The 22,640-nt window shown below is 42.4% G+C and overlaps 1 pseudogene; it reads left to right on the top strand.

Annotated features, from left to right (window-relative positions):
- Nucleotides 1-6,958: 6,958 nt before the first annotated feature.
- LOC124724015 lies at nt 6,959-7,075 on the top strand (annotated as a pseudogene).
- Nucleotides 7,076-22,640: the final 15,565 nt, after the last annotated feature.

Here is a 22,640-nt window from a genome sequence, read left to right as displayed (position 1 = left end):
ATATAAAATAAAATTAAGTGCATTTGTCAATGTGAACACTTTCTACCAACAGATCTATTAAATAACAATTTTATGATCCACATTCTTCGAACAAGGAGCACTTGGAATGGAAAGAACAATAAGAAGGGATTAATAACAGGTAACTGCATACATAATTTTCTTTTCAACTACTTGGTAATTTTTTTGGTAGAGTAAGTTATCGTGATGCATCACTCTAGTGTTAATATGTGACATAGGTATTAAATATGGCCATTTTTACTGTAATATTTTTTCTGTTTGAGCTTTGTCATATTTAGGTGTAAGTTATAGCATTTGCTGCTGCTGTTTGCCAGGCATAGTGCTACTAAATTTCACTTTGTATTACTCTATTAAGCCAGTTTTACTACTGATTTATTTTTATTGTTGCTGCACATTGGCTCATATTAGTTGTAATGTTGCATTTGCTCTGTTAATTTAGATTTACTGCTGTTTGCTTTACCACTTTTCATTTTTTGTCACTTGCTGTTTGTGTTAATTGTTTTGTGCTGCTGCATTGCCTCGTCCCTTAGTTTAGCATCTAAGCTCAGTAGATTTAAGTTAGCTTAAGATGGGGTAGGCTATATAAGAGAACGAGTTGTGATGATTTGGAAGAAATGCATTGAGAAGCTAGAAGAAAAGGGTTTGGCCAAAAAAAAAAGTATGTTGAAAGAGGATATGAACAAAAACGTAGGGTTTAGGGACAACAGGTTTAGATAGGATTTTCTTGGAAATAAATGATGAGGTAAGACAATGGAAAATAAATAATGAGCTAAGAAAAAGGTGAACATATAAATACAGAAAGCATGCTTCGATTGGATTTTTTTTTGGTGGAAACAAATGTTGAAATAAGACGAAAGATCAATGGAATGAAGTTCTGGGTTGGACTGCAGTACCAAATGTTACACTGAAAACAAACCCTGCCCTTTCCTCTTGTGTTATTCTGCTATGTGTTTGTGTACTCTTGTGTATTTGTGTTTTTCCTGTCTTTATGTGTTTAGCTAATAAAATTTATGTTGTAGAATTTTTATAGTACTAAGCTACATTCACTATGATGAGGAATACTGTTATCCTCAAATATAATTTGCATTAATAATATGTTATTTGCTTTGTAAAGATGTTTAGACATTATTTATCTGTTCTGTTTTGTTGCTCATATGTGAAGTTGATGTTTCAAAAGTTATTCTGATCTTTATGTATGTACTTATGTCATAATTCTTGTAACACTGATGTAAATGTTTATTTCTATTCTTTTGTAAAGCCCCTATTACCACAAATGTTTTCTGTATTGTCATGTTCTTTGTTATTGTATTCTTATGTTATAAAATTGTAATTGACACCAGTTCATCAAATTAAGTAACTTGTAAGTTACATTTCACTGCACACGTTTCTGTTGGTCATAGTATATGGCCAATATGTGAGAAGTAGGGACTGATAGTGTTTGCACGTGTGTTAATAATTCAGCAAGGGACTGGATAACAGCATTGCTGATTCTAAGGACATTTCAAAAAAATTTTTTGTGAGTGCACAAGTGGTGGTTCATGGACTTGCTATATTGTCCACAAGACTCTTCTGTTGTGATTGTGCACCTACACAGTCGCAACGGATGGCTACTAGCCATCTCTACAAGGACTACAGTGGGTCTGCATCTTTGATGGCCCGCCAATACCATTATTTCTACAAGGACTGCAGTGTGTCTGCACCTCTGGTGGCCCACCAATACCATAATCTCTACTAGGACTACAGTGGGTCTGCTCTGTGATGACCTACCTACCAATATTCTTCAAAGCTTTGACTGACTCTGCGGTGGGTTTTCTCTGTTGTGGCCCATTACCTGTCTGCATGTCAAGAGTCAGCACTGTCTTTCCGTTGGAAGGACAACACTACTTCTCCAAGACTGCGTGGAAATCCACTACTTCCTTGTACATTTTCTTTTACTGCTCAGACTTTGAGAAAAAAAGACACGGTAATTTTACTGTGATGAATGGTCAGGACTGTCTTTATGGACTGTGAGAAAATTTTAGCTTTTGACCAACATTGGATCAATAAATGTGTGCATTTGATTTCTTTGTTATTGTAATTATGAAATTTTTTTTTTCAAATCTGTATTGGCCACTGCCCAAAACAATTTGTAAAATTTTTTTGTGGGGAGCATGGAGGCTATGTAAGTAAGCTGTTTAGGTTTTTATGTTGGTAACGCCATGTATCACTCTATATGAAAATCACTGACTGTGCTGTGTGCAGGCTGTGGTTGGTTTGCATTGTTGGAGTAATATTCGCCATTGTAGTGTTGGGCAGTTGGCTGTTAACAGCGCGTAGCGTTGCGCAGTTGGAGGTGAGCCGCCAGCAGTGGTGGATGTGGGGAAGTGAGATGGCGGATTTTTGAGAGCGGATGATCTGGACGTGTGTCCATCAGAAACAGTACATTTGTAAGAATGGATGTCATGAACTGCTACATATATTATGACTTTTAAGGTAAATACATTATTTGTTCTCTATTAAAATCTTTCATTTGCTAACTATGCCTATCAGTAGTTAGTGCCTTCCGTAGTTTGGATCTTTTATTTAGCTGGCAGTAGTGGCGCTCGCTGTGTTGCTGTAGTTCGAGTAACGAAGATTTTTGTGAGGTAAGTGATTTGTGAAAGGTATAGGTTAATGTTAGTCAGGGCCATTCTTTTGTAGGGATTATTGAAAGTCAGATTGCGTTGCGCTAAAAAACATTGTGTGTCAGTTTAAGCACAGTCATGTATAATTTTTCTAATGGGACGTTTCAATGCATATCAAAGAAAAAAATTTTGAAAAATTCTTCTTAATCTATAAAGGGTAATTTATTATTGGCCTAATAGCTCAACCAAATGCGACTGAAATCGAAATATTGGGCACAAAAAAATCACGTTTTCAATATAAAACTTTTTGTAGAGTAATTATTTCGTCATTAAGTATTTGTGTCTAGTTAGCACACATTTCTTAGCATAGTCATGTTACGATACATGTGATTTTCTTATTGAAGAGTGGAATATTATATACACCTAGAAGTTAAGTCATTATCCAATTCATCCTATGTATATGTCGATCGTAATTATTTTTCTTATATGAGGTAGAAGAGGTTGAGTAATTTTTTGTATTTGTTTCACTTTATGTATTACTGAAATATAATGTACTTTACTGTTACAGATATAAATTTCAATGTTACTAATAGAGATACTTTCTAGCTGTATGTGTCACAGAAAGATTAGGGCAAAACTACATTACAAACAAGCAGCAGCAAATTTTAGTGGAGTAGAAATGCGTAATGGCACAATATCATTAGTTTAGGATGTTAACATCGGTTACTGTGTAAAGTAATGACATTTTCATATAGGCTGACACATTGAAATTTGCAACTGTTGGATGGTATTTGACAAATGCTGTTCAGTACGTAATTGTGGAACAGGTAGAGAATCTTTGGTTGGGTTTAAGAGCACTGAACATAATAATACGGAGTAACAACTATAAGTGCAGCATCACATCAGCCTTTTTTTTTTGGTAATATATGGTATGTGATGGAAGGAATTATTATTTTATGAGGACGAAGTTGAGGATTTTGTGGACTTATGGATTACGTATCTGAGGCGATATGTTTTAATATTTCAGGAGATATGCAGTGAAGTTAAGGACATTTAGGGATTATGTGATTATTTGATTGCAGTGCACACTCTGAGTTGTTACGGTTTAGTGATTTTTGTTTAGAGTAGGACATTTCTTATGAGTGGAGACGAGATGTGTTGGGGAATTTGCTACTTTGTTTGACACACTGTGGCGAGAACTTTTGGCCTGCAAGCATTTTTCAGTAGGGGTAGTGATATGAGAGATTACATTTCCGGTCATGTGCTCAATTAGACAACTTTTCACATTAACAGATTTACATATGTTTACTAACCATACAGCACAACTATTCTATATTTTTTGTGTACAGATGTAAGACATTTTTGGTACTCTTTGTCTTTCTTGAATTTGGGGTACCCTAAACATTTTTTTTATCTGATAATGATTAGTTGGCACATGTACTTCCATTATTTTTTGTGACGGACTGACCATTGACGCTTTAATGTAATTAATTTCTTTTGAGAGGTACAAAAACAACTTTGTTCACAAACCTTTATAATCCTTCTCCATCCACTTTCATTCTGAATAGTTACTCGAGCTACAAATTTTTGCAGGAAATCATGTTATATTTTGTGATCACTGTACAAAATATGTTAGACAACTTTAAGGAATAATTTACATTTGTAACTGTATTTTGACAGACATTTGTGCGAAACTGCTACGATTTTTATTCTCAGTTTATGTCTTCTATGCATACAGTGTTTTTCTCGTGTTTTCTTACCTAGAATATTGTCTAAGAATGATGTAAAGAATTTCATGTATATGTTAATATGCAGCCTTTATGGTGATTTGTTAACTTTACCTGTTGAATGCCACCAACGAACTCTTTCTCTTCTGGAGACTTACTTCATATACTTGTTTGTATTGCCACATGGTAACACACAAACGTTTCAGTGCACACACATATCGTATCGTATGTATTTACTCATTTGTAACAGTGCTTGCTTATTATGTCTTGTGCTGAAACAGAACATACGTGTGCATATTTAGGCATACTCTTTCGAACTATGAGACACTTATGCAATGTATGACGTATTTTTACGACAAGAATATACAGGGTGTATCAAAAAGAATCATCCGATTTGGCAGGCTTATATTTCTGAAATCAATAAATATATACAATGAATTTTGTTTTTTGGTGAACGGGAAGCTCAAAAAGTGTATTTTTCATATATTTTCATAGGTGTTCAGTATGCCCCCCTTGAGGTGCACGGCATTTGTCAATTCGGTATTCAGATCGTTTTCACACCGCAGCGAGCATGTCTTGAGTTACAACTTTCACAGTGATGTCTCAGTTCATTCATTGTTGTCGATAACGGAGGCACATAAACACAGTCTTTTATAAACCTCCACAAGAAATAGTAATCTACAGTCAGGTTCTGTGACTTGGTGGCCAGTAATGAAAGGCTGAATCATTTGCTCCAGTGTGACCGATCCATCGTTCAGTGATCCTTTGATTTACAAATTCCCGCACTTCCAGATGTCAGTGTGGCGGTGCCCCATCCTGTTGGTAGTTTAAATCGTTCGAATCAGTCTCCAGCTGTGGGAAAAGAGAGTTCTCAAGCATATCGAGATATGTGCTTCCTGTAACAGCGTTCTCGGCAAAGAAAATGGACCACACATCTTTTTTCCGCGGAACTGCACAAAACGCATTAAATTTTGGAGAGTCCCTCTAATGTTGTACAGCTTCATGTGGTTGTTTCGAACCCTATATTCTCACTTTATGACGGTTCACCTTTCCATTTAAGTAGAATGTTGCCTCGTCACTAGATATTAAGCGTGGGAGAATACTGCCACCCTCCACTTTGCCAAGAACGAAATTACTGAACTCCACACTTTGTTGTTTGTCACCTTCACTAAGAGTTTGCAGTAGCTGACTTTTTATGGTTTCATGTGTAAATGTCGACGCAACACATACCAGACGGACATCGGAGGCTTGTTGAGCTGTCGAGCTGCACAGCGAACGGATTTCTGCGGACTCCTTGTGAAACTATGGCGGATGCGTTCGACGACTGTGTCAGACACTCGGGGACGGCCCGGCGATTTGCCTTTACATAAAGAACCTGTTTCTCGTAACTGTTCATGCCATCGTCTAATGCTCTGTGCTGTAGGAGGATCCACACCATATTTAGTACGACAGTCACGCTGAACAATTATTACTGACCCGCACTGCGCAAATCGAAACAGATAACTTTCAACCTTATTGAAAGTGTCTCTAGCAAGATTCTAGCCATCATAAAGGTGAAAGGTGGACAAACCCCATATTAATGTCCAGTAATAGGTGTCAGATACGTTTGATGAGCGTAATAAAGTTGGATGCTCCATGAGATTATTCGAAGGTGCTGTTATGTATAGAGAAGTCATCGCTATAGAAAACTGTTGTGAATTGTAGGAAGATCTAGGGAGGATCAATACTGGTGCATGATTTGATAGTTGACCCTTAACACAAACATGCGTAACATATTGTGCATCAGTTGGCAGAAGGACCCGTTATGTGTGATCACACGAATATCGGACGGTCACTGGAAGCACATCCATGAAATATGAGGGACTATGCGTACGACACAGTTTAAAATGAAACGACCACATAAAATCAATAGTAGCAAAGGCAGATGCCAGAACAAGATTTATTGGTGAAATCCTCACGAATTTAATCAACCCACAAGGTAGTTTACAGAACACTCGTTCGACCGTTCTCTTGATTACTGCTTGTCGGTCTGGAGCCCTGAGTAGAAAGGACTGATAGATTATTTAGAGAAGATCCAGAGACATGAGGCGTGTTTCGTCACACATTCGTTTATAAAACACGAAAACTCCATAGAAATGCTTACTCAACTCCATTGTCAGATGCTATTACAGGGGAATTGTGCATCACTATAAAAATTCCGAGATCGTTCGTTCCTAAAGAGTACACCAATATATTTCGTCATCCTACAAATATTTTACGAAAAGAACATGAAGGCGAGATAAGAGGGGTTGTAGCTCGCTCAGAGGGTTAGCGTAAATGGTCCTTCTCCATCACCATTTACAACTGGACAGTAAAGGAGGGGAGTGACAGTGGTAGCTTTCGCTACTTACAATAAGGTGGCTTCCGGACTATAGATGGAAATGTAGGGAACATCGATTAAATATCAGTGCGTAAAGTAGTGAAGTCAAATCATGGAGGACGAACACGTCAAGTATATGTAGGATGTGAAAATAGAGAATTTAGATGTATTGTAACAATTATGGGAGAGTCCAGCGCAGGTAGAAAGGAAATCAAATGTGATGTTGTTGTGAGACTTTCTTCGAATAGTCAGCCAACGGCCTTGCCACGGTGGTAACACCGCTTCCCGTCAGATCACCGAAGCTAAGCGCTGTCGGGCTGGGCTAGCACTTGGGTGGGTGACCATACGGCTGCCGAGCGCTGTTGGCAAGTGGCGTTTACTCAGCCCTTGTGAGGCAAACTGAGGAGCTACTTGATTGAGAAGTAGCGGCTCCGGTCTCGGAAACTGACGTACGGCAAGGAGAGCGGTGTGCTGACCACCTGCTCCTCCATATCCGCGTCCAGAGACGCCTATGGGCTGAGGATGACACGGCGGCCGGTCGGTGCCGTTGGGCATTCATGGCCTTTTCGGGAGGAGTTTTCCCTTGAGTAGTCGAGTGTTTGGGACCCTCGTCAGGTAGTATAAAAGAGGGGACAGAAGGAATTCCGAAACCTGCTTCTAGATTTGTGGCTGGCCTCCTAAGTCCTTATGACAGTTTTACGTTAATGCACAGGAAGGTTACACGAGTATGTCTCGAAGAAAAAAGACATTCTGTTTGAGAATCATCGAAGCTGAATTTACCAATCCAAAAACCGAGACAGAATCTACAACAGATTTAATGTCTCTTTTGTTTGTCTCGCATAATTCCCATAGGAACAAAATCAGAAAGACTGAGGCAGGTTTTAATGTATCCATACGATCATTCGTTCTTAGCTCCGTTCTCAGTGGAATCGGGAAAAGAGAGGAGAAATAACTGTATGACCTACCGTCCAACATAAGCTGCACGATTTTGCAGAATACATGTATATTTAGATAAGGAAAATTTTCCGTAAAATTTACCATATTTATCATTAGCAAACAACGACTGAGGTAGACAATTTGTTAAATATTTGTGCTTCCATTATTTATAAACTCTGACTAAACTTTCTAACTACAGCTTGAATAATCGTAATAGACATATATTTGCTGTTATGTATGCGAGAGTATGGAATATCGACGTCATTGCAACTAGGTACCTATATCGCAATGTCCGTGTATGCAGAAGCCATCGAAAACGTGGTATGTACGCGATGCGTCCATTTGTACGTGTGCCTTTCATTTCTGGTCGGTAGAGTCATTTTTGGTAAAGAGCGCTTTAAGATGTATACTGGAGTGCAACTCTATGGATGGTCGCTCACTTCATCCTTCGGTTTGCTGAGCCACTGCAGATCTATAGTGATTTGGAGAGAAGCAAACCTTCCATTATATAATAAAATAAATGAAAGCGATGTCTCAAGAGGAGTAGGAGGGGGAGATTAGTGTTTAACGTCCCGTCGACAACGACGTCATTAGAAACGGAGAACAAGCTCGGGTTAAGGAAGGGTTGGGAAGGAAATCGGCTGTGCCCTTTCGAAGGAACCATCACCACATTTGCCTGAAACGATTTAGGGAAATCATGGAAAACCTCAATCAGGATGGCCGGAGACGGGTTTGAACCGTCGTCCTCCCGAATACGAGTCCAGTATGCTAACCACTGCGACACCCCGCTCGGTGGATATCTCAAAACTTGGCAGTGTCTGTGTGTAGGGTGCTTTGCTTTTAAAGGCACACATGGACCTCCATGTCTTTCAATATAGAACTGTGACTATTTAAAGAGATACATGCTAGGTTTAATGTACGTTCTTATTCAGATTCAGTGGACGACTATTTTCAGGCAAATCACATAGAGCATATTTGAGCTATTGATAGGAGATGAATCACATCTTCTGTCCATAGATGGATCATGCTGCATGGATACCGACTTTGTTGGAGACATGACATTGACATCCTAAGTGACTAATATAATCCATCGTTAACAGCTGACGTTGGGTGTATAACAAATAGACACATTTCATTTGTAGGTTTCAGCAACTTTTAATAAGCTTCAATACAGTTTCTATGTCGATAAATTTATATTTAACTCAAAATCAAGTAAAATAACAGAATGGTTTGATAATTCTAAACAATCAGATCTATTTTCCATATAGACCGAGGTAATATACTTTTCTGTGATTAGTTTCATCAGTCTATTAGTAGCATTACACGTTGTTGTTGTTGTGGTAATTAATCAGAAGATTGGTTTGGTTCATCTCTATACAGTAGAGCTGCATGCCCTCAGGAAAAATAAACTTGTATTTTCCCGTGCTTTCAGTTGTTCGTGGTACCAACATATCAATTACAAGTTAGCTTATGTTATAAGGGAGAACCAAGCCATCATACAGGCTGTTGCTCCTGCAACTGAAAAGGCTTGCTACTACTCTGCAGGAATCATATGTTAGCCTGGCGTCTTCACATATACCGCCCCCCCCCCCCCACCCCCAAAAAAATGTAGTTACAACTGTGATTCAGCTATGTGTGTAGTTCAGCAACAAAAATCTCCGGACCTTGGCAAGGTCCAAGATTCGTGTGTGTGGGAAGGGTAGAATGGGGGGGGGGGGGGGGCGGAAGGGGGCATCTGTAATTTTCATAACCTGACGTTAATGTTCACTACAGAGTCAGTTATCAGTTTCACTATTATTAACATATTTTACGATTATTTACCATTATTTCAGCTCTCTGAGACTGCAGACGTGTGTGCAAGTTGCGCTTCCGTGAGTGTGTGTGTGCGTGTGTGTATGTGTGTCTACTGCTGACAAAGGCCATAATGGCCGAAAGCTATGATTGTGTGAATCTTTTTATTGTGCCTATCGCGACTCAGAATCTCCGCTATATTGTGAGTGGCAGCTTTCGTTCTCTCGTATTGTTACATTCTATCCTGGATTTTCCATAGTTTGATTACCATTATTTTATATTTATTTATATTATCAACTTTCCCTATGTGTTAATCTATTATTTCCCAGTCTCTAATATATCACACTTCGACAAAATCACAATTTATTTCTTTTTGTCTACCATAGCTTATCTACCAATTGCCTCTGCATCATGTTAGGCAAAAAGTTTCTTAATATTATGAGTAACATTCCCAATCATCGTTTATACTTTACATTGACAGTTAATGTTTGTTATTAACATTTACATCCATATTGTTATGAAAAGCTTAATCTTAATTCGATACTTTGTTTCATTAGACTTTATGCTAAGTCAATAGTTATAACAGAAAAATGATTTTCATTTCACTAAATGACGGCGAAAAATACGCGAGTTCGCTTGATAAAGAAGAAGAGCTACTTACAGTTGTCGGCGCGAGAAAGAACTGGAACTGCTTTAATATTTGGAAGCGATCATGAGAAAACAGTAACGAGTGTAGGAACAGTTTCCAAAAATTCGGGAACACCGAGATCATCGATACAAGAAAGAAGAGAGAAGAAGAAGCTGGGCCACAAAGCAAGCCAGCACATTTCACAACAGCGTACACAGCAGCCAGCATTATCAGAAAACAACATATGTAAGTGTCACAACCTGCTGCAGGACGTTAACTAAAGTCACTGCTCCAGGTAGAAGCCTAAAAGTGCCGCAATATGTGATCAGTGAAGGTGTCTGCAGTTGGCTAAAAGGTGTCAAAAATGTGTGTGGCGGAATCCAGTAATAAAATTGTAATAGTTGTTATGTGTGTCATAAAATCCAGATCAGGTATTGCTACAAATAAGACAGTGATTAGGAAACTTTCGTCATATTTCGAGACAGCTAATATCTAAGCATTTAAGCCAGAAAATTTTAATAGTAGACAGCGGTAGGGACAAAAGTGCGGGAAGGATTACCACGCCCAAAATGGAAAAGCGGGAAATATAGAGACAATTGCGGACAGTTTTATAGTACATTTGCAGAAACACCGAAGATAAGCTTAAGAATGATCCCAGAGTTGAAACAATTAATGGAGGTTCCTAGATTGTTAATGAATGACGAGTACAAGAGCCGGCCGCTGTGGCCTAGCGGTTCTAGGCGCTTCGGTCTGGATCCACGCGGCTGCTACGGTCGCAGGTTCGAATCCTGCCTCAGGCATGGAAGTGTGTGATGTCCTTAGGTTAAATAGGTTTCAGTAGTTCTAAGTCTAGGGGACTGATGACCTCAGATGTTAAGTCCCATAGTGCTTAGAGCCATTTGAACCATTTTTCGAGTGCAAGAAAACGGACGAAAAATCAGACAAGCGAGTGAAATAACTCAAATCATCAACTGATGAAATATATTGTACAGGCAAGCAAAATCGGAAATTCAAACAACTAAACAAAATCAGCAAATGCAAATGACAAGTTCTGAGGAAACGTTCAAGACATGGAAGAGAGGAATAGCTGTAGATTTGGAATCAGTGAAAGAAGAGCAAAAGAAAACCAACAATGAAATAAAGGTACAATTAGAAAAAAAGAGAAGATAACGGAAATTATAGAAAACCTGGGACAACAGCACGACACGTTAGTGAATGAAGTGACGAAGGCAGGACCAGAAGCAGGTAGCGTCACTTAAAGTATAAAGGAACAAACAGTGCCAGAGCCCGTATAACAAACCGCAGATGATAAATTGTAGCACGCGACAGTTTCTATTAAAATGAAGACGGCAATAAGTACTAGAAACCATCCACCAGCACAATTAGTGTGAAGGTGCACAAGCAAAAATTCCCAACCAAAATAAAGCTTTTTCTTGGAAAGATAAATCGAAAGAAATAGATTTCTCAACGCGCAGGATGGCAAACAAAACGGATTACGCTATACAGTGCACGAACGTCCACGCAAAATACACAGCTTTCAGAAACAATAACAGTAACGGTACAACAGAACAGTACCGAACAGTATGCACGCTGATCGAAAGCGAGGTTCACAGACTTCTAATAGGCAAGGAGGTAGAAGCGGTGGCGCGACTAGGAATAATGTTAACGCAGCAAAGGCACATGAACAGACTGGCAGATACGCAAAACAAGGTTTTCAATACAGGCAGACAGAAAAAAGAATCCGCCGTGAGGACGAAGAGATAGTAGATGCGGTGAATATCAATATGGATACAACAGCGAACCGAAGATAACAGGCAGAGGGGAGAAGGGCGTAGTCCGATCACAGAAGAGAATGAGGGGAGAGGCCAAGAATGGCTGGCCCATGAGAGTGCAGGAATCCCCTGCTGCTGTCAAGATACGAAATCTATTGTCCCACAGGCAGCTAAAGGTGCAAATGTAACACCAGTCGTAAGAATAAATGTCAAATATCGTGAACAAGAAGTTTAATCAGAGGAATTAAATATATTCAAAGAAAAAGACAGTAATTATGCAGTTCTTAAGAATGTACTACACAGACAAAATTAATAATTGAGTCTGGAGGTCAGCTGTAGGCCAAAGCTAGTAATCTCCGTATGAAAGTACAGAAGAAAAGAACAGAAATATAGATGTTCTCAGTTATTTGATTCGAAGAAAAAATGGTCCTGTGACAAATAGAAAAAATTTATGGACTGCCAAGGGTTGCTGGACTTTTAACGTGAGGAAGTAAAGCGCACACGGACCTAAACACAAAATGTGTTAAGTGGTCACTTCCCCCGTCTTCAAATTGTTGGGAACAAATATACTGCATGGACGGATTGGAAGGAAGTAAAATGTAGAACATCATAAGCCTATCTTCTACCTGAGTGTTCGACAAAACAAGCAATGAAGGACGAAAGCAGTAAAGAATGGCAAACAAGCGGAGGTTCTGACATGTGGATCAGAGATTTTGAGCAAGTTTTGCAAGGACAGTCCATATCGAAAATAAAGGGACACATGTTACGGCTTTTTGGTAGATACTTCCCAATTTTTGAAAAAAATCGAAGTCAAAGACGTTGATGGAAATCGTATTTTCTATGCCATACATCGAAAGATCGTCTATAAACAAACATTTTATTATTAAAATATGGGATCTAAAGTTAATAATGTTCGAGTTATTAGTGTTTTTACGTTTTCATGCTGTGTCTAGGGTACCCGTCATTCTAAGCGTCTAGCAAAGCGAGGATGGCGGTCGAGCTGTCAAGGTGTTACACTACCAGACAGCTGGTCAGTGCTCGATTCTTGGTCAGTCCGACTTCGGGGTTTCAGCGGCACGGACGTGCCTAACGTTGCGGCCGCGCTCCATTAGCGCGACAAACAAGTTCACGTTCGACGCACAATGTACAAGACCGAAAGCGCATAAACGCGAAGGCTTCATGTGCGATATGTGCGATGTGGTGAAGCTGATGGGGATCCACCTGTTCATAGTGTCCAGCGTAGTATACGTCAAACTTATAAACGAAACAGCGTGCGACCAGACTCATTCTTCGATCCACCGACGGTGATCGCTGTTGCCACGACGACGGGAACGTGTGTGGTGTCATTTGATCCTGTGGACTTGGTTATCGAAACATTCCCACCATCTGGCACGGTCTTTAGTCATGCTGTGGAGAAATGGACCAGCTTTGAGACGTATCCCACACACTGTGGGGTGCGCTAAAGGTATTGAAATCCGGAAGCACATACCATCTTACGTGTGTATAGTAGGCTGTCGAGCCATCGTCATATACGACGCACAACCGAGGACCTTCTCTGGGCCGGCCGGTGTGGCCGTGCGGTTCTACTCGTTTCAGTCTGGAACCGCGTGACCGCTACGGTCGCAGGTTCGAATCCTGCCTCGGGCATGGATGTGTGTGATGTCCTTAGGTTAGTGAGGTTTAAGTAGTTCTAAGTTCTAGGGGACTGATGACCACAGATGTTAAGTCCCATAGTCCTCAGAGCCATTTGAACCTTCTCTGGTTGAGGGCAACAAGGTCACGTCCGAACTGACTGTCTTCAGCGACGTCTAGTACAGTTAGTTCGGGACACCCAGCACCTGCCACATCAGATGACGTCGTTGCCTATTACGTACGAGGATGAATTCCAGAACGACGTGGGTGGTTGGGTGGTGTTCACAACAGGCTGTTGCCTATAGAGTCTACGAGTACAGCCCCCGATCCCACATCACTAACGGCGCAGATGAACTTGTCGTCACATCAGTCAGTAGCCTAACAACAGTTGCAGAATCAAAGTCCCTTCAAGGTCCCGTCCAATGCCTCTTCAGATACGGAAGCGGATCCTTAAGACGATCAAAGTGACCAACATCCCTCTGTAGATGTGGAGGCGCGACTACGGAAACAGCAGTCGCCGAAGAAGCAGCGGCTGTAAACAGTGAAAGAGCAGCACAACGAGGCGACGAGCAAGATAGTGGGAATAATCACGATTCGTTTCCGCCTACTGGAAAGGACGATTTCATACCCAAAGCGGCTCAAGACCGTGGAGGAGCCACAACCCCCAGAAGCGATGGAGACTACTGTGTGACAGCATGGCGGCCCACCTGTCGGCAGCAGAGACGAACGTCCTCCAACAGCGAGCTTCCTCATCAATTCACTGGGAGACTAGGTACAAGAAATGGACCAGAAGAGGACACTGCGACCGGCAACGCCTACATAAGACAAGAAGTTCAAAAAATGGTTCAAATGGTTCTGAGCACTATGGGACTTAACATCTGAGGTCATCAGTCCCCTAGAACTTAGAACTACTTAAATCTAACTAACCTAATGGCGCCCGAGGCAGGATTCGAACCTGCGACCGTAGTGGTCGCGCGGTTCTTGACTGTAGCGCCTAGAACCGCTCGGCCACTCCAGCCGGCAGGCAACAAGTGTCTGGCGCAGTTGTTAGCTTGGTTACTGATGTTACAAAGTCAGGTTATCTAGATTTAAGTGAGTCTGAACGTGGTGTTATAGTCGGCGCTCGAGCGAAGGGACACAGCATCTCCGAGATAGCGATGAAGTGGGGATGTTCCGTACGACCATTTCACTGGTGTACCGTGAATATCAAGAAATCGGTAAAACATCAAATCTCCGACATCGCTGTTGCCGGAAAAAGATCCTGCAAGAACGGGACTAAAGACGACTGAAGAGAATCGTTCAGCGTGACAGAAGTGCAACCCTTCCGCAAATTGCTGCAGATTTCAATGCTGAACCATCAGCAAGTGTCAGCGTGCGAACCATTCAACGAAACACCATAAATACGGGCTTTCGGAGCTTTATGCCTCGCCCGGGCCCGTCAGTGCCGACGTTGGACCACTGATGACTGGAAGCATGTTGCCTGGTCGGACGAGTCTCATCTGAAATTGTGTCGAGCGGATGGGCGTGTACGGGTACGCAGACAACCTCATGAATCCATGGAGCCTGCATGTCACCAAGGGACTCTTCAAGTTGTTGGAGGCTCTGAAATAATGTGGGCGTGTGCAATTGGCGTGATATGGGACCCCTAAAATGGTTCAAATGGCTCTGAGCACTATGGGACTCAACTGCTGAGGTCATTAGTCCCCTAGAACTTATAACTAGTTAAACCTAACTAACCTAAGGACATCACAAACATTCATGCCCGAGGCAGGATTCGAACCTGCGACCGTAGCGGTCTTGCGGTTCCAGACTGCAGCGCCTTTAACCGCACGGCCACTTCGGCCGGCATGGGACCCCTGATACGTTTAGATACGACTCTAATAGGTGACACGTACGTAAGAATTCCGTCGGATCACTTGAATCCATTCATGTCCATTGTGCATTCCGACGGTATTAGGCAATTCCAGCATGACAATGCGACACTCAACACGCACAGAAATGCTGCAGACTGGCTTCCGGAACACTCTTCTGAGTTTAAACACTTCCGCTGTCCACCAAATTCCTCAGACGTGAACGTAATTAAGCATACCTGTGATGACTTGCAACGAGCTGTTCAGAAGAGATCTACACCACCTCGTAGTCTTACGGATTCATGGAGACCCTGCAGGATTCACGGTGTGAATTCTCTCCAGCACTCTTTCAGACATTAGTAGAGCCCAAGCCACGTCGTGTTACGGCACTTCTTCGTGCTTATGGGGGCCCTGCACGATATTAGGCAGGTGTAGCAGTTTTTTTGGCTTTTCATTGTACATACCTTAGAAGCCATTCAGCTAGTCGACTGGACAGGGTATATGTGTCGCGTGGGATGCACGTGGCGACGATTGACGCTGAGATGTGGGGCCGTTACGGGCCGCCAGGCTTACAGATGGCACCATCTGTCTGGCAAGACAAAAGACATGGCGCAGCTACGGTCCGTGAAATCTCAACGTTACCCTGATACAGAGTGAGAACTGTTTCCGGGAGGTTGAAACATAGCGTAAATAACAACGACGCCAACGCGTGTACGATTCAACTCTTAAATGGTGGCTCTGCTGTGTCAAACCAGTATTACGCGAACGTACACATGATATGACCAACATGTCATGTTGGCAACGGACGACTTTCGAATTATATTTCACAGCTTATATGAAATGGCAATGCAGTCACCGTCTCCAGACCATCAGCGGGCCGTTCAACGTGTACTTTCAGTTGCTGCGTCTTACGGCGGTGAAGACGGAAGGATTTAATGTACATACGAGGGTGCTCGACGGTTTACGCAACGAACGGCCGTCATTATACAATATAGCAAAAGAAAAGCGGGAGCAGAGACGTACACCTACACAAGACGTCGAAATGACCGATGGATCGCGGGCCATGTTACATAAGGATATAACACACCACTATCGCGGTTTCTATGCGGACGATCAACTGGATAGAACAGGACTCGCAGACGTGCTTCAAGAAACGCCAGCCACCGAGCATTCCATTGAAGTAGGCGAGCTTATGGTTGAAATTACCGTAGACACTCTAGACGCAGCCCTAAAGTGAGTTAAACAAATCTCTGGGACCAGATGGATTATCTCTTGAGTGCTACCGTATCTTTGCTTCTCTGATAGGACCTAGATGGATACAGATGTACAACGAACTCTTGATACCTACCTTACAGGTCCCCACTGAGTTCACGGTATTATGATACACCTTCCAAAACTCCCTGCGCCTGATGAAAGAAATGGGACGAATAATGCGACTTGCAGACACTGTACACCAAACCCCAACTTTTTGATCATGAAATAGTGTTTCGTGGAAGTTATACGGATTCTCCGCTGCCCAGAACCTGTGATTCTGTGAGTTGAATAACCACTCAGGTGAAACCAGTTTTCATCAGACATAACTAAGGGGCAGAGTCGTAAGGGGCAGGAAATTCAGCATTCACGGAGGAGGAAAAGACGTACAGTTACTTCCAACAGGATGGAGCAACCGCCAATGCAGTCGGCCTAACCTTGGAGCATATTTACACATTCTTCACGTCTGACAGAGTTTTTAGCAGAGGTCAGTCTGGTCGGGGCCCTAGCTGGCCGTTCAGGTCACCTGATCTGTCAGAATGCTATTACTTTATGTGAGGAGCCCTCAAGTCTAAGGCGTATTACAACAAACCTCATAGATGCGAATATTGAGTATTTGTTCTTTTTGCCTCATGAAACCTGGTTTCAACTCAGTGATTATGTCAACTCACAGAATCACAAGTTCTAGGCAGCGGAGACTTCGCATAACTTCCACGAAAAACCATTGCATGGTCAGAAGGTTGAGATTTAGTGTACAGTGTGCGGGCTTTCAAGTAAAATGATGTGGTCTGGTTCAAATGGCTCTGAGCACTATGGGACTTAACATCTGTGGTCATCAGTCCCCTAGAACTTAGAACTACTTAAACCTAACTAACCTAAGGACATCACATACACCCATACCCGAGGATGTGGTCTGAAGGCCTTCAACTATGTACCCTCAGTTGAAATATTAAAAGTTTTGGCTGGTTTCGTTGTCTAGGGGCTGGGATACATAGTTGCCACACTACAAGCCAAATAATGCTGAGTCTACAGTATACAATATGAATATACACATGAATCGAATGGTGGTAGGTTCCTTTCACTCGGCAGTTGCGAATTATGAACGTATACATAGACATTTATAAATGAAAGATTGCAATTAAATAAAATCTGCAGGTACTATCTTAACGACTTTAAATGATGAGTACAATAGCAGAAGTACCTTTAAGAATGTCGTTTATTACTCCAAAACACTTATTGGTGTCGATGGTCCAGCAATTAAATAAATTATAAGTTGAACAACAGGGAAACAATAGAGTCCTACTTCACGTAATTAGTTATGAACAACAACATAGTTCACGAGATATTCACTTCTAAACGCATACTACGTCTTCACTGCAGAAGCCACGGAAGTATCACAAGTGCACAAGTCGGCATATTTCTATCTCCCACGACCATGTGCAAACTGCTCCACTCTTCAAGGCTTTCCTGCGACTCGCCTGCGCTCCTACCGTCAGCACCCTTTGTGTCCGGTCCAGTACTCTCTGTCCTGTGCCGTACTCCCCCACTTCCATACAGTCTCCCCATTAACGAGCGCTGTGATTGGCTAGAGCGCTCCTGCCATGACTTCAGGCCAGCGCACACTCACAAACACATTAAAACTCATGCGAAATACTGGATTTACATTTAAATAACTTGAAATTAAATAAATATTCCTACGGGTGGACCATAAACACGCTCTAACACACATTATTAAATACATAACACATCAAATAAAAATATATAAAGGAATAGAAACAAAAGGTAGGCCAGTAGCCTAACGTACCTGTGCTTTCTAAAACACAGTAAATATTTAACCAATTTCTTCATGAGTAGTATATATCGGATATAAACAAAGACATAGACGAACAAATATATTTATAATGATGCTACTACCGTTTTTTCGTGTAACTGTGGAGTACTTGTGGCCAGACGCGTTCGATAGTAATCGGCCACTTCGACCTCCAATAACTCATGTACTATTCAAGTTACATGCCTGTAATTTATACCAATTTAGGTTTGCACTAAAAGCTTTTTAAAGACACGTCGATCGACAAAATCGGATGAACGGTTGGCAATATGGAAACTCGTTGCTGGTTGTTACTTGTATAATTTATCGTCAGATACTAAACTTTAAACTAATAAATATATTGAAAATCTGATTACACCATCAGAATCGTCGTGCAAAAAATAGTAATGTACATGTTTCTTTTGGAGGTATCACAATTCGTCTGGCTACTATTAATTTCCATATGAACTGTGAAATGTCTGCCATTAAGGTTTCATGAAGTTCGCTATCTTTGGCACTCCATGCATGTCTCCTTCATCAACGCAGCGCCACCATGGAATTCCCAGCCGCGCGGTCGGCTGGACCACGTGGTCCGCCCATTGTGCAGCATCACGCAGTTGCTAACGAGCCGCGACTTGCCGAGAGGCCCGAGCGGTAGTTGCCAACTCTGAACTTAGAATTTTCAGGGCGCCACATCTCGCCTGTTACTTCACAAGTGTTTGCACTTTGCATTATTGGTCCCGTCTTCTTTCATCACTTACAAAAATTTCAGCTCCCAGGAAATTTGTTATAATATAAAATTCGCGTGTGTGCGACAATTTTGAGTTGATCCGGCCAAGATCTGCACGGGGATCCAGACTGGCCAGTCGAAAACACGTAAATAAGTAGGATGTAATGGAATGAATACCTCGAGTACATGTTAAAACGTTACGTCGTGTAAATAATATTAAATCTTTTACTTTGATATTGGTAAATTCCAACCTTCCATGGGGACGGGGCTTCGCTACCACTTCGTATTGGAGTCGAAAAATATGACTCTTCCATAGGTAACAACCGGATAATTGCATCGATTAGCGGGCCATCATCGCGGAGAGCAGGAATATTTGTGCAGCATAATACACTTTACTGAAAATGTATGAATGTAAAGCCATACTTGGTGAAGAAGGCTGAGGGAACATCGTTTGTGTTCACGAATTGCCCCTTGAATTCGATCTCGTCACCTCTCGCCAATCGAGAGCAGCCATTTTCATCGGGTAGCGATAAACGGTAATCCAGAATGACTTGCGACAAGCAACCACTGTTGCCCATGAAATTACAACTTGATGAAAATCCCGCAGTGGTAACTGGGTGCATTTCTGTTCATTAAAGGGGGCCCCAGTGAGAGGACAAAAGGAGTCCAATATGCCCTTGAGCAAGGATATATCATTGACATGACGTAGCAGTCCTGCAGGGTGGGGCAAATAAAAGTGGCCTGGACGAGTGGATACGATTGAATGTGAATGAATGCATATAACCACATCCTGTGATGCGCACACCAGGTGTACGCCAGCGACATGATCCACGTCGGTTTAAAGCATAGTTCAAATGGTTGAAATGGCTCTAAGCACTATGGGACTTAACATCTGAGGTCATCAGTCTCCTAGGCTTAGAACTACTTAAACCTAACTAACCTAAGGACGTCACAATATCCATGCTCGACGCTGGATTCGAAACTGCAACCGTAGCAGCAGCGCGGTTCTGGACTGAATCGCCTAGAACCGCTCGGCCACAACGGCCGGATCAGAGCGTAGTGTGGGGTGTGTCAGTGAGTGTGAAGCACTGTAAAGGGGACAACAGTACTTACAGTGGAGCAGCGGGTGTTCGTAGTGGAAAGTTACTTGACAACAAAGTCATGGAAGCAGTGTGGTCAGTTGTTTGCTGAGAAGTTAAATGATGTAAAAGCGCCAGCAAAGAGTGCCGTGCAACATTTAGTCCGAAAATTGCGTCAGACATGATCTGTTTAGAACAACTCAAACATGCCCGCGCACCAGAGCATGTGGCTGCAGTTCACCAAAAATTGCTTCAGGATCCTACCAAATTAACCCGACGCCTGTCGCAGGAGCCTTGCAGATCACGTCGATCATGCAGACGAATACTTCACCTGGATCTGCAGATGCATCCCTACCGAGAATCTGTTGTTCATGCATTAAAACCAGCAAATGCTTCTCAGCGCCTCCAGTCTTGTGAGTGCCTGTACACTGAGATAAAAATGAGTGCCTTGGACACGTGTCTGTTGTTTATGTCTGAGGAAGTCTGGTTTCACCTGAATGGTTATGTCAACTCACAGAATCAGAGGTTCTGGGCAGCGGAGAATCCTCACAACTTTCACGGAACACCATTGCATGATCTGAAGGTTGGGGTTTGATGTACAGTGTTTACACGCCGTATTATTGGTCCCATCTTCTTTCATCGGATGCTGGCCTTGGCACGTCACATTGCCAGAATTCTAAACCATTTGTAGCAACATTAACGGAGGAGGAAAAGACCTACAGTTACCTCCAACAGGATGGAGCAACTACCAGTACAGTCGGCCGAACCTTGGAGCACATTCACACAATCTTCACGCCTGACAGAGTTTTTAGCAGTGGTTGGTCTGATCACAGCCTTAACTGGCCACCGAGGTCAGCTGCTCTGTCAAAGTGCGATTAATTTGTGTGTGTGTGGAGGGGGGGGGGGTGGGCGGGGGTGGGGGGGGGCTGAGGACTACGTTGTATCGAAACAAGCCTCATAGTCTTCAGGAACTACAGGAGAACATTTCGGATGAAACTGCAGCAATTCCAGCAGTCCAACTTCGATCCGCCTTCAACAACTTGCTGACCTGGGCCCAAACGTGTCGAGAGATGAATGGTGGTCACGTCCAACATCTGCTACATTCAGGTTAGTACTGTATTTCCTTCCTGTTTCTTTGTACTGTGGGACTCTGTTCTCCAGACCCTTTTATTTGCCCCACCCCATATAACGTCATCCGCCTGCTCTCTTACCGGGAAGGTTTCTCCCAATGTCTTCCACCCATATAACTGAGCAGCAATACGGCAAAGAAGCAGCTCTAGGGACAACATGGAGAGGGGGCTCCCCTGCGGTAAGCACCGTCGGATTGTAATTTGGGGAGTTAGTTGACCATTCACCACGACACAAGCTTGAATGCCAATAAAAAGATTAGATAATACCTGGCATACAGTATGTTTGACACTGGTTGCCTCGAACACATGGATCAAGAAACTGTGACTGACCCGGTCAAATGACATATTAAAATCAATTAAAAGTAAGGCTCCAGAAACAGAAGTAGTTGCAGCCACCAACACAAGGTGTCGGCATTCGCCTAAAGAAGTCAGGATCGTGCGCCACAGCTTCGGTGACAGCAAGAAATTTCTCTAGAAATGTCGACAAACGGTTATTAACAGCCCGTACGATAGTTTTGTAAACGAAATTAAAGAGCGTGATCTGATGGAATTTATCAGCGTCTGGACGTCAGGTTGCCTTCGGAATAAGAACGATTTCATCAACTTTGAAAGGGGCAGGAATCAACCCCCTCCACCCGCCACCCCCGTATCACCTCAACTACCAGCGACGTTATCGCATCATCTATAAGAGGCCAAAAATGTACATCAAGTTCCTTAGGAATACTGTAGAGTCCCGGCGCTTTTTGCAACGGTGAACCGACAATAAGGCATTGTATATCATCCCGAGTAAAGTCAATTTGGAAATTCGTCATTTAAAGTAGGAGTAACCACGCAATCCAGGAGAGGAGGAAACGCACCAGGAAAGTCATATTAGTAACCTGGACATCGTCATTGTCGGTAAAATAATTGTAGATTGCTCTGGAAATTTCACGCTGGGACGTCAGTAGGTGACCATCGCCATGAATGGTGGACCTGATACAAGCTATTCTTCTACCCGCCCGCAACTAAATAAGATAACATAAAGAGGTCAACTCATCCTGTAGGAATGAGCAGGATTTTGATCGCACCCTGAGTCCTTCAAATTCAAATGGCTATGAGCACTATGGGACTTAACATCTGCGGTCATTATAGTTCAATTCTTTTATCTTGGCGGCTCGCGCATGCCCGCCCAGACGCTGGAGATTGCTGCGTTGCCAGCTGCACACGACGCACGCACCAATAGAAGCAGCGCCATAGTATAGCATAGTTCGCAAGCTTACGTGTAGGGGGGAGCGCGCAGTTCACGAAGTAAAGCCACCACGGCCGCATTAACCCTTTCGCTGCTACA

Source organism: Schistocerca piceifrons, chromosome X (genome assembly GCF_021461385.2).
Source record: "Schistocerca piceifrons isolate TAMUIC-IGC-003096 chromosome X, iqSchPice1.1, whole genome shotgun sequence".
In the NCBI taxonomy this organism is placed as follows: domain Eukaryota; kingdom Metazoa; phylum Arthropoda; class Insecta; order Orthoptera; family Acrididae; genus Schistocerca; species Schistocerca piceifrons.
Note: the sequence above shows the minus strand (reverse complement) of the source record. Positions and strands in the feature narration are given on the sequence as shown.